Consider the following 15,222-nt stretch of genomic DNA (forward strand, 5'->3'; position numbering starts at 1 on the left):
TTGGTTATTTACACAGCATACAGGGATGGCTTTAGGGTAAATAATGTTAAATATTTGCAGTAAGTGAAAACTCAAACTAGACACGTTAAGAGGTGGAGAGTTTGATGTGATATTTGAGGAGGCAAAATCTCCCATACTCTCCCTGAAAATATTGAAAGTTTGGGTTTTTTTTCCCTTGGTGTGGAAGGAAAACTATTGAAACATCCATATTTTGCTAAACATGTTTCTTGTCTTCCAGTGAACCCTAGCAACTTGGAAATTAAGGAACAGAGAGTCTATTGTTCTAGAGAATAAACGACCGTTAAACTCTGCCTCTTTCACTTGATGCTTGTAATGAAACTTTCAGCTAGCAAGCACCAAAGATGTTTGATTTGCTGATTTGTTCTTTGATTTGATTTCCTATGATAAAGCAGTTTTTACAAAGCACTTTTGCTGTTCTTTTTATCATACTTCATCATAGTTCCTTTGCTTTAGTTCACTCTAATAGTATCCCTCTGAAAAAATGTTTAAGTCAACTTGATAGGAAGATAAGTGACGTGATTAAGAATAGAAGAACACCTAGCATTCAGAACAAGAGCCTCTCATGTACTTATTTGATGTTCTAATATTGTCTTCCCCACATCCAAAGATGCTTTCCTGTGGTTGAAGGCCATAGTAACATTCTGAAGAATTTCAGATTCACCACCGTGTCTGTCATGGCAACCTCTCCATACATGGCTGGATTTATGTGCTTTTTCAGGCAGCATTTAGTAGAGTTTTGAAAGACCTGTAAGCTTTAAAAAGCTCAGATAAGAGTCTTGGGGTTTGAAAACTGTGTTTATGTTCTGTTACAAGCCTTTCAAAATCATTTGCTTCATGTACAGTAGAACCATTGAGTTGGTTGGAAAAGGATTTCATCAAGTCAAAGAAAAAAACAGGGAGTGGGAACTGAAGCAAGTGAGCAAGAGGATAAGCTTGTCAGTGGTACACTTTCCCTTCAATACTTAGCCTTTGTTGCAACGTGTTCAGCATCGAAATGTTATGCAAGGAGGAGGCCAACCACAGTGCAGTGGAATTAATAAAGCTGATCAGCTCAGCACTGACATGTTAAAGTGGTGCCATTTATTAGAAAATGTTTTCAGTAACTTTTCTGTTTCCTCTTGAAAGAGGAAGGTGATGAAGGAGCCAGCTTCTGTCTAAGGGACACTTTATGTTCAGTAATTTGGCCAGATGACAAGCAATTTTCTGCTGAATAGAGGATTTCTACTGTTTGGTAGGAATAGAAAAGATAAACGATTACAGGACTCATTATCCTTAAGAATAAATTGCTTTGTCCTAAATACATAGTTATAGATATCAATGGCACTTGAGATTTAGTTGTGTGTCAGTATATTTGTAAAATTTTTATTAATGGCATTGTCCTTCTCTACTAGTTATCACTGAAATCAAAATACGGCTGGCTATTCGTGTTCCTTTGACATTGCCTGTGCCTTTTACATGTATCATAACATAAGAAGTACAGCTAAGCTTCTAGTAAGGTAACTAGCTTAAACTGATTCAGGTATATCAACAGTATCTTGTGGACAGACAGACTTTTAATGAACAGAAAAGAATGAGAGTAGGGCTAGAATCAAATAAATGTTTACTGTAGAAATCTTTTGGCAAAGATGAAGAGATAATGAAGAGACAGCTGCTGGCCAAATCGTCAGATGGCCCTTGCACATGCAAATATGGGGAGAGCATGGGAAGCGGTCGGTGACTGGTGCTCTGCTCATGTACAATCTTGTAGGACAGGCATGTGGGTCTTTCTTGATCGGGCACATAATAAAAAGTGTTATTAACTATATGTCATTATGTACTTATATAACATCTAGAAGAAAAGATGTCTACATTTGCTAAATGATTATGTTTTGTTTTTATTGAATTATTTTGCAGTAATTACAAGTGTCTGTTCCTTGAGAACTTGATAATCAGGGAAAGAATAATGTAGGGGTTTCTTTCGCTTCACAAAGTAAGTGGAATGAAATTAGACATTTACAATAGCTAAGCATAATCTGTACATTAAGCAAAGCAATAGAGTACATGTGCTACTTATGTTTAGTTTCTTTCCCTGGATGTTATGTAATTTAAAACTACAGTTATCTTGACTGAAACATCCCCCCCCAAAATTGTGGAGAGGAGGAAAATATAATATACCAGCAGGAGTGTATTCATATCTTCAAAATAGCAGCAGTTATTCTTCTTGATTATTAGACTGAAAGTGTGAAAATTTTAGAAGTCGAAAGCTCTTTTTTTTCCACAATTCAGAACACAAGTATGAACAATTCATTTTGATCTTGTAAGCCCTTGCAAATTCTGAAGTTATATCAAGTGGGTGCACTGAGCTTAGTTTCAGAGGCAACTGATAAGAGTTTATATTCTATGAGTGCTTGTTAGTTACAGCCTATTTTTCAAAACCAGAAAAGAATACATTCAAGATGCTAACCTTTCACTGTATATGCCTCTTCTGACTTTTAAAAAGTGCTATATATGGATGTTGGTTTCTGAAGTATCTGAGAAGTACTGATTTGATCTTACCAGTTAATTTCAAAAGTGCTCAAAAACTGGGTTGTTGCTTGCTGCATTATCTTTAAACCATTTCTTGATCTCAGTTGGCTATGAGGGTATTTTCTACTGCTCACATTTGTTTTGAGCTTAACTTAAATGCTGAGCTGGCAAGCTCCAAATTGAGCTTTCCTCCTACTTTGCATTAAGCATTGCCCAACAAACCAATTTGCTTAATGCTCTTATAGCTAAGAGTTCCTGAATTTTGAGTCTGACTCTGATATTCATTTGCTGTCATTGATCAGGTCAGCTTCTTTACGGATGCCTTTCCTGTTGGATAATGAGGTAGACAATGCTTCACTTTTATGGGAATTACTAGTTTTTATACAGGAGCTTAAAACAAGACTGGGAAAAGAAATAAGAAGAAAGTGTCAGGTGGAAGATCTGTGTTTTAATTGCTAAATTACCATATAAAAGCCATCACCATTAGGGGTACTTTGTGCTGGATTTTATGCATTCATTGAACATGTCTTAGGCTCAGAGGACTTGGGTACTATTGTGGTATTTTAAGTTACATTGCTATGGCCTGCAGATCTTAGGGGTCCTTTTAAGTCTGGAGGCAGATAAACCTAGTTAGAAAGGAAGACTTAATCTTAGACTGGAGAGTGATCCCATTATGGTAAATGCTGGATCACATCTTCAGATAAAAGTAAATATTCAGATCATTGTAATTAAGTGAGGGCTCAAATATGGTGGCAGCAGTCATTGTTCTCTGTACAAGACACTGGCACTTTTGGCTCCTGGCATCTCCTCCAGCTAGCATGTATTGGTCCTACTGGAAAAGGTGAAGAAGGTCCTGTTGACTTCAGATCTGACTAGGGATGGCCCTATTCAAGAAGGTATTTAAGCACTTCTAATGTGTTTTTCTTCACAGCATGCTTGATTTTCTGTGTATGTGATAGATAAATGGTATATCTGGTTTGTGTGTTCACAGCTGTTGTGTATAGTAGGGTGTCTGGAGGGGTCAGAGGAAGACTGCCTTGTCCTGCCCTGCTCCAGGGGAACTGGCCAGTGGAGTAGGAAAGTGGACCCTCCTGCAGAGTAGCTGTGCATTCGCAGCTCAGAGAGCTTTCTGCAGTACCCTGGAGCAGAAAGCATAGGAGAGAGCTAGAAAGAGATGAGGAATGTTGACTATTAGGAGCACCTCTTAGAAAAGCTGAGTGCAGGTCACAGGCAAGCCTTAGAGGTGATGGCAGATAACACTTTCCATGTATAGTAATCAAGAAGGGGCTGACAGAGCTTACTGGAAACCAAGAAGTCATGGAAATGTGTTGGACTAGAAAGGATGATTGAAGCAAAGGTTTCAGCCAGTGAGGATGTAACTGGAGGAGAGTAGATCTGTTAACAAATCCTTTTATTTTAAGCTGTTTTGCCTACCAGCTCAAAGCTTTCCTACTCAGGAATTCTAGCCTTTTTTACCCTACTTTCAAATAAAATTCAATTCTATATTTTACAATGTAGCATATTTGCATTAAAAGAAGGCAGATTTATCTTATAGCCCAGGCTAACCTGGGATCCAATGAAAAGTGTCTTCTAAAGTAGGGTCTCTTAATGGAAGGAGTAATGGTTTTCTGTGACATGAATCAAAGTATCTCTAAAGACTGAACAGCCCAAACAGCTACAAAAAGCCCTAGGGTGATGACTGAATATCAGCTTTGTGATTTTGTTAATTTCTGTGCCAATAAATCCAAAACTGGAAATAGATGTGCCAGAGCAAGAGTAGAGACTTTCCTTTTCAAAGGCAATTTTTAAAAGTTCATGATTAAAGACTAACTTCCAGGCTCTTGTCAATAGTTCCAAAATTAAGTTTGTCGTAACACTTTATGTAATGCTAATGATAAGCTATTTATTGTGTGGAAAATGTCAGTTTATTTCTTACTCTCTTCTTTTGATCTATTATTTTCTGACATGCTGAAGTCTCAGTATTTAGGTCTGTGCAGTGACTATCCGTGGGAAACCTCTGTAACTGTGTGGTGAGGGGACACGTGCAAAGACAGGATAAGGTGCAGCACCTGCATAACTGGTTCAGGGGTACAGTGGGCCCCAAAATTAAGCAGCCCTTTCTAATTTTGATCTGGTATCAGAGTGGAATGTTTATTGCTAGTTTATGTATTAGTTATGTTGCACAGTTCTAACTTGAAGTGAGGCCAAAAGCAGGTAAGATTAAATGAGGGGGTGAGGGGAGATAAGAGGCTGGGAAGAAAGGAATGGCTTCAGGGCAGGAGGAGGGTTTCCCCGGAGAGCCTGTGGCTGGTTGTGCCATTTTGTTCAAGTGAAACCGGCATCTGCACAAATAGGATAGGACTGAATAGCAGCAGTTGTGAACGGAGTCATTGCCTTTGTGCAACACAGTGAGAGGAGCTGCCATTGGAAAAGCTGTGTTCTGCCCTGGATTACCGGGTGTTTAGAAAGGAAGAAGAAAATGCAACCTGGACACCTGGGAAAGTGGCACTTGAGATTCATTTTTGGTTTCGGTGAACATTTCACCATTAATTCAGAGGGGAGCAATGTTGATGAGAAGGACTGAGAACTCCTTCTTGTGATCCAGCATAACTGGGGTGTTTCATGATCAGAGGAGCTCGCCATACAAAAATAGGTTAAAGGCCCACAGGCAGAAGAAAAAGATCTGAGCTCACCTGCAGAGCTGTTGGGTAGAAGATTGCTCCTCTCACAAGTTTGAATCTCTCTCTCCAACATACTTTTCAAACTAAAGCTCTGCAGCTTATTATTGATTCAAATATAATTTGAAGACAAATACAAATTTTCAACTAACTTACTGTTAATCATCAAGCTCTGCACAGGATTTTGTCTGTTGTGAGAAAACATGGGCAGGTAAGATGGTAATATTCACAGTCTGTTAAGAACTCCACTAAGATCCACTTTAAACTTCTTAAATAACATATCAGTTCCAGGAGGTAATGTATCTTGCTGCACAAAAATTCAGTGTTAGAAGTAGCCCCAAATGGAACAGAAAATATTGGGCAAAATTTTTTTTTTTAGATTTCATTAAAACATTTCTAAAAGCCCAAGTCATAAAATCATCATCATACTTGAAACACACAAAAGTTGCCTTCAGGCATAAACCATCTTTTAGCAGGTCTTTATGAATACTTGTGTTAATAATACTCTCTAATTTACTGACAGGAAAGTAATCCATCATCATCTTATTTATTTTCCAGTTGTCAGAGTACCGATAGTGGTAAAATATTTAAATAAATTCTGAAACAAATCATTGTAGATATAACAGTCTCTCACTGCATTCATGATAGATGCATGTATATATCCCTGTTGCATTTCTATAAATACCTTTTAGTATCGGAAACAAACTTAAATCCTGCTTTTGACTTACAATTAAATTATTCTTCTGTAAAGAATTTTAAGCAATGAATGATTTTTGTGTCTCCTGTTTAAAGAGTATGTGTAAGTTAGAACTGAAGTGGCATGTGTCTCTTACGCAAGGCTGGATTTAATTTGATGGAATTATTTCTTTAGGCTCAATGGCTGCACCCAAACCACAGGTTATCGATTCATCGGAAAGAGTAGCCCCATCATGAACCCTGATCTGCTGCGATGTCCAGCACAGGCCCGACCCACCCTCTGCTGTAATTCCTTGTTAAAACCAGGTGAAAAGAAGTCATGGAAGGACATAACCTCAGAAATATTGTTCTTGCCAAGCTTCTCTGTATTTCTCCAGTTACTGCCCCAATGAATGGGGAGCTGGAGCCTGAGAAGAAACCAGCTTCTTCCTTCTGCCGGCAACAGCCTGCGGGGGTGAGCAGCGTGGGCCAAGCGCCTGATCCTCAGCCGAAGGCAGCTCCCCCCCAAGGGCTGCCCTGGCTGGGCCCCCGCACACGCTCCCCACGTGGCCAGCGTGAAGGGGGCACCCGTGGCTGTGCTGCCCCTGCAGCGGTCCTGGGCACCAGCAGCCAAGCCCTGGGCAGCGGGACGCGATCAGGGCCCTGGCGCAACCAGCCAGAGTCCCAAATGTCGCCGTAAGGGCTTTGCTTTCATAAAGACTTTCTCAAAATCCAATGAAGGCGGTGGGTGTCTTTCTGCTGATCTGAATGAGTGTTGGTTTAGCCTAACAAGGTAACCCTGGTACTTAGATTTGGTAATATAAGTGGTAGGAATGAAACAATATTAAAAATAATGTCAATCTCTGGATTATTTTAGCTATGAAACATATAGCTTAGATTAGCATTTTGCTGTTCCCTGCAAAGTAGCTCAAAAGCCGAGTCCTGTTGGAATGTGATCAGAGCGAAATACATGTCTGCCTACTTCTGACTTGTATACAGTATTTATGAAGCAGCCTATGTGATTTAATTTTAAATTATCTTATTCATGAATTAGCAAACAACTCCTTTCAGAAAAAAATATTTCAGGTTCTGTTAGGAGCATTCTCGATTTCTAAAAATCCACGGTTCAGACAAACTGTGTTATATTTTTCAAAGCATACTCAAGCTATGCATAATATTCTCCTTGTTGACTCCTAGGTAGTCATACAAGGTCATACAGATCAGGACTGCTCAGTTCAAATAGATGTCCAGACATTCAGAAGGACTTAGTCTGTGCTGCTTTTGCTTAGCAGAGAATGTGCTTACACATCAACCTCCTACTCCTTTCCTTGCTCAATTATTTCATGTCCTTATTTGCTTTCTTAGAGTGAGTAGTGTTATTCACACAAGTGGTTGCTCCTGCCCTGAGGACCTGATGGCACACTGGGTGATAGTGCTTTCTCAGCAGGATTTGACTACAAGAACACAGGAAGATTTTGTGCTCACACATTCAGTTAAGCTGGCACACCTCTGCGTTTCCAAGCTGTGATTATATTTTAAGAGTTAAATTGGATTCAGTATATTTTCTCCAAAAGTAACTCTATCCATTGTAATGACTCAGACTTAATGTTGCTGATGGGTTGAATCCTGTTCTCTAGAGTGTGTAATATGACAGCAAAACAGGTACAAAGTAAAAATATATCTAGTGGAATGGAGCTTTGGAACCCCCCACTCACTTTGCCATTGATTTCTCAGCTGGCTGTTCACAGGGTCCATGGAGCTCCTCGCCTCCCTCTTTATTGGAAGAGGAATTCTGTTGTTTCCCACCTCTTCTTGCCATAATCTTAGGACACGCTGGCTCTCAAAGTAGCTGTACTACAGAAAAGATGTCAAGGAACAGTCAAGTTGAGTAAACCAGAGCTTGACTTTTCTCTTGCGACTTGGCTGAAATTGTTATTTGCATACTTATTAAACTCTTGGGTAACTCCTTTAAACAGTGCTTTTGGGATCACTGCAAAATGGTGATGTTGGAATGTACCTTTTTGTACCTTCATTGTACCTAGTATGAAGGAACTGTTTTAGAAATACTACCACATGGTACAGTAGAGATATATTTTTTCATTGTACAGGAAAGTCACGAAAGAAAATTGGACAATGATGAGAGTACATTCTTGCTACCATGTTCCTTTTATTTTATAAGTAGTTGAGGGAATGTACCCTGATGTATGGTGTGTTGTTGAAACACCATGTTTATATCCAAATTAAAAATACAGAACAATTTAAATTGCCAGGGACCTCTGAAGGTTATTTGCTTAAAGCAGGGCTAACTTCGAAGCTTGATCAGGTGGCTTTGGGTCTAGTTCTAACAAGTTTTAAATATTTCCAAGGTCCGTGCCAATGTTTGACTGCACATACTATGAAAATTCTTTTTTGGTATATCTGTTTCTATTTGTCTTTGCTGTGTCTTGCCACTGTTGACCTTTGCTAGTCTCGGAGAAGACCCTGGCTTCGACTTCACCATCTCCAGGTACGTTATGTGCTCCAGCCTCCTAACTAACTGGCTCCAGTATGTCAATGTCTTTTTTTCTACTGGGGGACACAAAACTGGAGGCAATACTCCCGCTGAGCTCTTACAAGTGCTACATAAAAGGGAATACCCAGTTCCCTTGACCTGCTGCCTATGCTCCTGCTAACTGTGTAGTTAGCATCCATTGCCCCAAGGGTGCACTGCTGATTCGTGTTCATCTTTTGTTCACTCCCTCTTCCCCGATCAGCAGCTCCTCTCCCTTCTTTGTAAGGAACAATAACCTAGGAGTGACCAGATTTATTATGCCTCTTATAATGGACCTGTCCATTGCCAGGATGGCTGTGATTTGTACACAACTCATTTCGGGAGTGAAAAATCTGAGTATGCTGTTGGACTTGTTCAGATTACGTGCATAGAGGAAGAAAGAAGTAGAAATAAAATAGTACCTTTCATCCAATATACACAATGCTGTTTGAACACTCAAGTAGTGTTTGAACAACAGAAGTGGCCACTTTCTGCAGTTAGGGAAGTATTTAAAAGATTGAATGCTGCTTGTGTGAACTATCCACAACCCTTATTTTCACTCACTTTAAAAAAAAAGAGAATGCTGTAAACCTATGTTATGACCTCTGGTAATTTTTTAAAAAGCTTTACACTTTTCCCATAACGCAGGTAGTTTTACAACAGGTCATTAGCAGCTAACTAGGATCCTGTTAAGCTGGCTAAAGCCGATTTTCTTTTGCAGAGATTTTCATCAAATGAAGGTGGTTAGACTACCAGGAAGAGGTTTGTTTTCAGTGCCCCACTTCTTTTTCTCCTACTCTGTGGGTGATTAGGAAAGAGAGCTATGTTACCAGATGCGATATTTTAAGATAGAGGAACATTTAACTAGCAATACTTCTGTAGTTAAACAAAAGTGAAGTTATAGCCAAGCATATTCTTTACTCCCACAGATTCTATATTTTTCATTAGGTTTATTCATAATTTTACCATTGACAGAGAAATAACTTTAAACATTCCTCCTTACAGGAAACAAATAGTCTAATTCTGGCTTCCTGAGCAGGCAAGCTTTGTTTATTGAGTTTTAGCCATGTTATATAACTCTTCTTATCACACACTTAGGAATTCAAAGGCAGGTTCTAGCCTGAAGGTTTCTGATAACATCTTCTTTTCTCTTGTGTTTTTCCTACCTGCAGTTTCCAACTTTGTGGCACTAGTAATGCTTTACCAATAATTTTAGCCAGTCTCTTCAGATAGCAATGAAAGCTAACTTTTGTGATAGATTATATTTTCAACATATAAACCCTTTGTATTGTATAACCAAATAAGATTAAAATCTTATTTCCCTAGGACTGGTATGCTAAAACATTATTCAGTGACAGCGCAGAGCAATTAATATTTAGGGTTTTCCTTGCAAAATTTTAAGTAAGTATATCAAAACCCAGTATCATGGGTTCTGTATCCTTTCAGAGGAGGATACTTCCCTATCAAGTTTTATATCCTTTCAGAGAAGATTTGAAGGTTTGTATAAACTACTATAGCAAAGTGCACTTTCATGATTTGCGATCAGCTATGTTTTGAATTTGAGAAGTGTTGTGAATCCTTTGTACTTTGATTAAATCAGTAGTACACATCTTTGCTGAGAAAGACTTGTAGTTTCATTTTCTAAGTCTACACAACAGTAATGCCTTTTTATTTGGTGGCTACAGCCCATTTTTATAGGGGCAACTTCTGCTGTAACCCCTAGGTAGATGACCTGTCCCTTAAGCTTCCACATCTTCTCATTGCCTTGAAGCAGACACTCTTGGTCTGCCATCCACAGGCTCAGGCTTCTTCTTAGACTCCTGTAATACCGGCTAAATATCCTTATATAGCTAAAATCAGGTTTGCAACTTTAAGTCAATCAAATCTGTTAAAAGAAAAAGCAAGAGTGGTGCTTTTCCACTTTATCACTAATGTAATACAAAGACTAAAACTGGGTTGCCAAAGCTACAAAGCTGCTTCGTTCTTTGTGCAGATTGCAAGGGACTTGTCAAAGAGCTTTTGACTAATGGAGAATGCAGCCCCCACCCCCACGTTGAAATACCGAAGCCCCGTATCTCTGACAGTCCTGTTCTGGATCTCCTGGAGTACAAGGACTTAAGGAAAAGACTGAGATTTCTCTTGATTCAGTGAAGTGTTGAGAGGGGAAAAGCATATAGTTTGCTACATAAATTGTAGCGTTTGGTGGGGAGCTTTGACAATAAATCTTTTTGTGTATCCCTGATCACCACTGTGCTTCCAGGAGGATGCGGAAGTTTACAGTAAGCATCAGGAAGGGATGTTTACTGTCACACTTGATAAAGCTACATGTTCATAGAAAAAACATGCAGTTACAGGCATTACTAGTTGTGGCAGTTCCTCACTGAAATGTGCCCTTTTTATGCTTTTATCCTGGGGTTTGTGCTATTTCTGTTATGTGTAAGTTTTTTGTCATGTTATTTGGATTCATGAATTTCAGCATATGGGCTTTCTGATTTATTTATGTTGTCGATGATGATGTGTGATTGCTTAACTTCTTTATCTTACTTTTTTTACTCTTTCACTTCATGCCTGGAATTGTGACAAAATTTTAAATAGTGAATAATGAATTAAGCAAGATGTTTGGCTGTACCAAATGTTGCAGTATCTTTTGGGAGTCAGAAATATTGCACACATACTGAACTCAGCCTTTGGTTAGAAACTTGTGTGGGTGGCACAAGTGCAAAGGCCGAGGACTTAAATAGTGGTGAAACTCATGCTTTCGGGAACTTGAGAGCTGTAGCTATCTATACTACTACCTGTCTTCTGCAAGAGATAATAAACTTCTTGGGCTTATTTCATGTTTTATAATTCACAGGTTTTTGTCCCGTAAAAGCTAATAGAATCTCTTGACCCAATAATAATATATGATTCATAATATACACATTAAAACAGGCTAGGTTGCCTCTTGCAAACATCACAAATGCACACAGTACCTTCAGCCTAACAAAAGGGCTTAAAATAATTTAGAATATAAGTAACAGATATGAAAACTAAGAAAACGTGTGATAAAACCACAAACTAGGAATCAGTTTTGCTGAAGTCCACTTAAACTGGCAGGTTTTTCAATTAACCTCACTGGGAAGAAGTTTGGATCACAGATAAATTGTTCTCTGTTCTCATTCTAGCTCCATATCTGGATCCCTTCCAGCTGTGGAGAGGGCAAGGCCTCTGACTTGGGAATTCAGCAGCAGCCGCTGTATTTTTCCTCTAAACTCCATCAAATATGCTGTCAATTCATTTCCAGGTAGGTTATATATTACATGCTGATTTTGAAGTGCAATCCTGATTGCAGAGTGACATATCTGTACCAAAGTGTAGGGGTGTTATACTATGTTCCACCTCTGTCCAGGACTTATCTGGGGTATAGTTATGTGTTGTTTTCATTTGTCTCCTCTCCTCCTGTTTCTGTGTGTGTGGTTGTGTGTGCATGTGATGGACTTCAGCTATGTGGTCTCCACTTACGATTAATTGCTGCTTTGATTTATGGTAGTTAGTTGTGGGATTAAGACATTACCACCATTCCTAACAGATGAAATAAATTTTATTTCTGTGTTCATGTACTGCAGGTGATTGTAAAATCTTCCTGGTACAGAAGGTTCACAAAATGTTCTGTGCAATGACATGATTTAGGAGGTGGCAGAACTGTGGAAAATCCTTACTGCAGGATGTTTTGAGAGCAACATTTTTCAGTTCGTCGCAGCAATGGAGCACTCCTACATGCTGTCCTCTCCCTACAGCAGAAGTGGGAACCAGGTAGGGATGGACCAGGGACCAGCACTGTGGACTGAGCCTGGGAGGCAGGATCTGAATCTCCAATTTAATCACAGACTTTTTGTCACTGCAATTCTCTAACTGGAAATAAGAAATAATGTCTTGCTAGATCGGGTACAAGTTAGGAGAAAGAAATCCATGAATGACAGTGAAGCAGCCTGATGCTGTGGCAACGATGGCCAGGTGCTTAGTGACATAGGGTGCTAACATACAGCTGAATGGACAGCAGGAGATGTGATCTAGCAGTAAGTCATTTATTTATTAAAATAGGACAACTTGTAGACTGTGATATTCTTTCTGCAGTTTATCCAGAGCTGCCTGCATTGCTAGGTTAGATAGTGTGGGTGTGAAGAAGGAAAGACCCCTGAGGAAGATCCATAGCTTCCTTTACGTTCTGTGTAGTACTGAGAACACTGGCACATCATTAACGGCCTTCCTTCACTACAGGATCCTAGTGATTAAAACCTCTTTAATTATACAAGGCCTCTTGAGAAATAGTATCTAAAAATTTAGCAATGAACATCAGAATATGTTACCTAGGCAGCTGAAAGATTTTTGGGTTTTGCTGTTAATCAGTCTAAGTAAGCAGTTAGAAACCAGTCACAAAGTGGAAATAATCTTTTGTCATATGTGATACTTCTAAGATTTCAGATTAGTGACTAATTATCACTAATTAAGATGTGAACAGAGCATCTGGATGCTTGTTTCTGTGCCTGTACTCTCCAAAAGATGCAGCTGATGTGTATTTTTTCTGCATTATTTTTCATTTTTATTTTATTTTTTAGTCTGACAATCAACAAATCTAAAAAATACTTGTCCTAGGAGTGGGGGAAAACACAGAATCATACTTTTTGCTGTTTGTTAGTGAATATTAAAATTCTTGCAGTGTTGTGTTTCATTTTTCATCTTTTATTGGGGTTTTGTTTTTCAGACCAAAATCTAATTAGTTTCAGGTGTGGGTAAAACGTTGTTGAGTGTATGTGGTTTTTATTTTTAAGTGCAAGCATTATTTTCTTCCTAGTAAGACTTCATGGTCACTCAAATGACATTTAGAAATGCTACTCACACTCACATATGATGAAGACGTCATGTAGAGGAATAGAGGGCATGATCTGAATGATTTGAAGGGGCTGGTATGTAGCTACATCAAGATTTATAATTGTACCTAAGAGTTTGCTAGGAGTGTGTTGTAGAGAATAAATGTTACAAAAGCTAGCATTAAACAGCCTGGCCAGGAGGCTTATAAGCCACTGTAGTTCTTCCACAAGATAATGAATTAAAAACACTTACATCACCTCTAAGGTAAATGCTATCACTCAGTGTTCTTAACTGTAGTAAGAACATAATAAAAACCTATGTTTGTTATAACTTCACTGCATTTTATTATTAGACACACCTTGAAACAGATTTGTGGTATGCTTGTACCAGTACCTGGGATTACTCAGCAGCAAACCTTCTATCTGATTCATTGGTTAGACTGGTAGGTCTGAAAGAAGTTTTAGCCATAAACGTGATGGAGCTGAAGAGTTCTGAGCGTTAGATTAAGAAATTCCTTGTTCATACTTTCATACTTGTAATATATCTTTTCAACATTCATACTTTGTTATCTGCAACTTACGCATCAAGCTCTTTTGTGCAAAATTCAAGGCCAGCAGTTTTAACACACACAGTCCCCCAGCACCTAGTCCCTTATACATGTAATCTGAGAAATTATAAGAAAGTGAATTACCAGCTATAGTAGGTAAGATTGATCAGAGTGCAGCCTGGCAAACATGGAGTACCTAACAAGCGTAAAGAACACTTAAAAGGCACTGCCAAAGTGACAGTATTACCACACAACCTAACAGCTTGCTTTCGTTGTGGGAGGTTTTTATCCTGTCTTTCTGGCCTTGTGATAAACTTGGAGCATCCTAAGGAACAAAACAGTTATGGAGCTATAAAAGCATCTGTATCTTCTCTGACATAAGAGTCCACCAGATTTGTGGAGATGCTGATACAAATGCATTGAGCAAATCACTTGACAGATTTATGAAATAAGTCAGCCTCGGTAATACATTTCCTCAGTACCATCCTTAGACTTGTTTTGAAATTTCATTATTAATATTGTGGGTCTGACAAAGATAGCTTATGTTCCTGTACTTGATCAACTGTCCAGGAAGGAAAATAAGATGCAACAGACAAGTGGTTTGAAGGTGCTCAAAGGTAGTTATTAGAGAAGGGTTTTGTTTGCGTGATGTGAATGTATACATTGGAAAAAAAGTGTACGAACAGCATACTGCTAGTAGCTTGCGATGAAGATGTTAAAAATAAAGTGGCAATTTGAAAGGGCATGCCTGCTTGCTGCTGAAGCTACAACCAAAGGTTTGTCAGAAAGCCATTAAGGACTGAGTCTTAAACCAGCACAGTGATTCTGCACTACAGAGTGTAGCTGTCTAACAGCATATTTGTCTGGGAGCCTACGTATATACTTGTCACTGGCTGAGACAATATTACTGCGAGAGTATCTTTCATGTTCCTCTGTAGATACGTGTTGTTAATATCCTCTCACATGTTTACTGGATATTCTGTTGTAATGGTCCCCTTCCCTGTGAGGACCACAGCCTGCTGAAGATCAGAGCAGATCCACGTAAGTGGGACACTCCTGTAAAGGATCTGGCCCCTGGCTCTCATGCAGTGCCAGTGTTACCCAGAGGAGTGGGGCCGACCCTGCAATTCCCTGCAGCAAGCTTCTGGCACTTGTGCCAACTTGTTTACTGGTAATGACCACATCTGAGAACTTAAAAAAGGTTTCCTAACACTAATATGAAGGGAATTGGTTTGACAAACACTTGCAACTCTTTATATTTTATTTCTAGAACTTGCTATTCTTCCTGCTTCGTATTTCAGTTGCACTCAAGAAGTATTATGTAGAGTCCAAAATGCTTACTACTCTTTTTTATGCTTCATCTCTTCAGCTATTTTTTTCCTTGCAGATTTTAAATTAAGAGAGACCTCAATTAAAAC

Source organism: Haliaeetus leucocephalus, unplaced genomic scaffold, assembly GCF_000737465.1.
Source record: "Haliaeetus leucocephalus isolate CR32 unplaced genomic scaffold, Haliaeetus_leucocephalus-4.0 Scaffold636, whole genome shotgun sequence".
NCBI lineage: Eukaryota > Metazoa > Chordata > Aves > Accipitriformes > Accipitridae > Haliaeetus > Haliaeetus leucocephalus.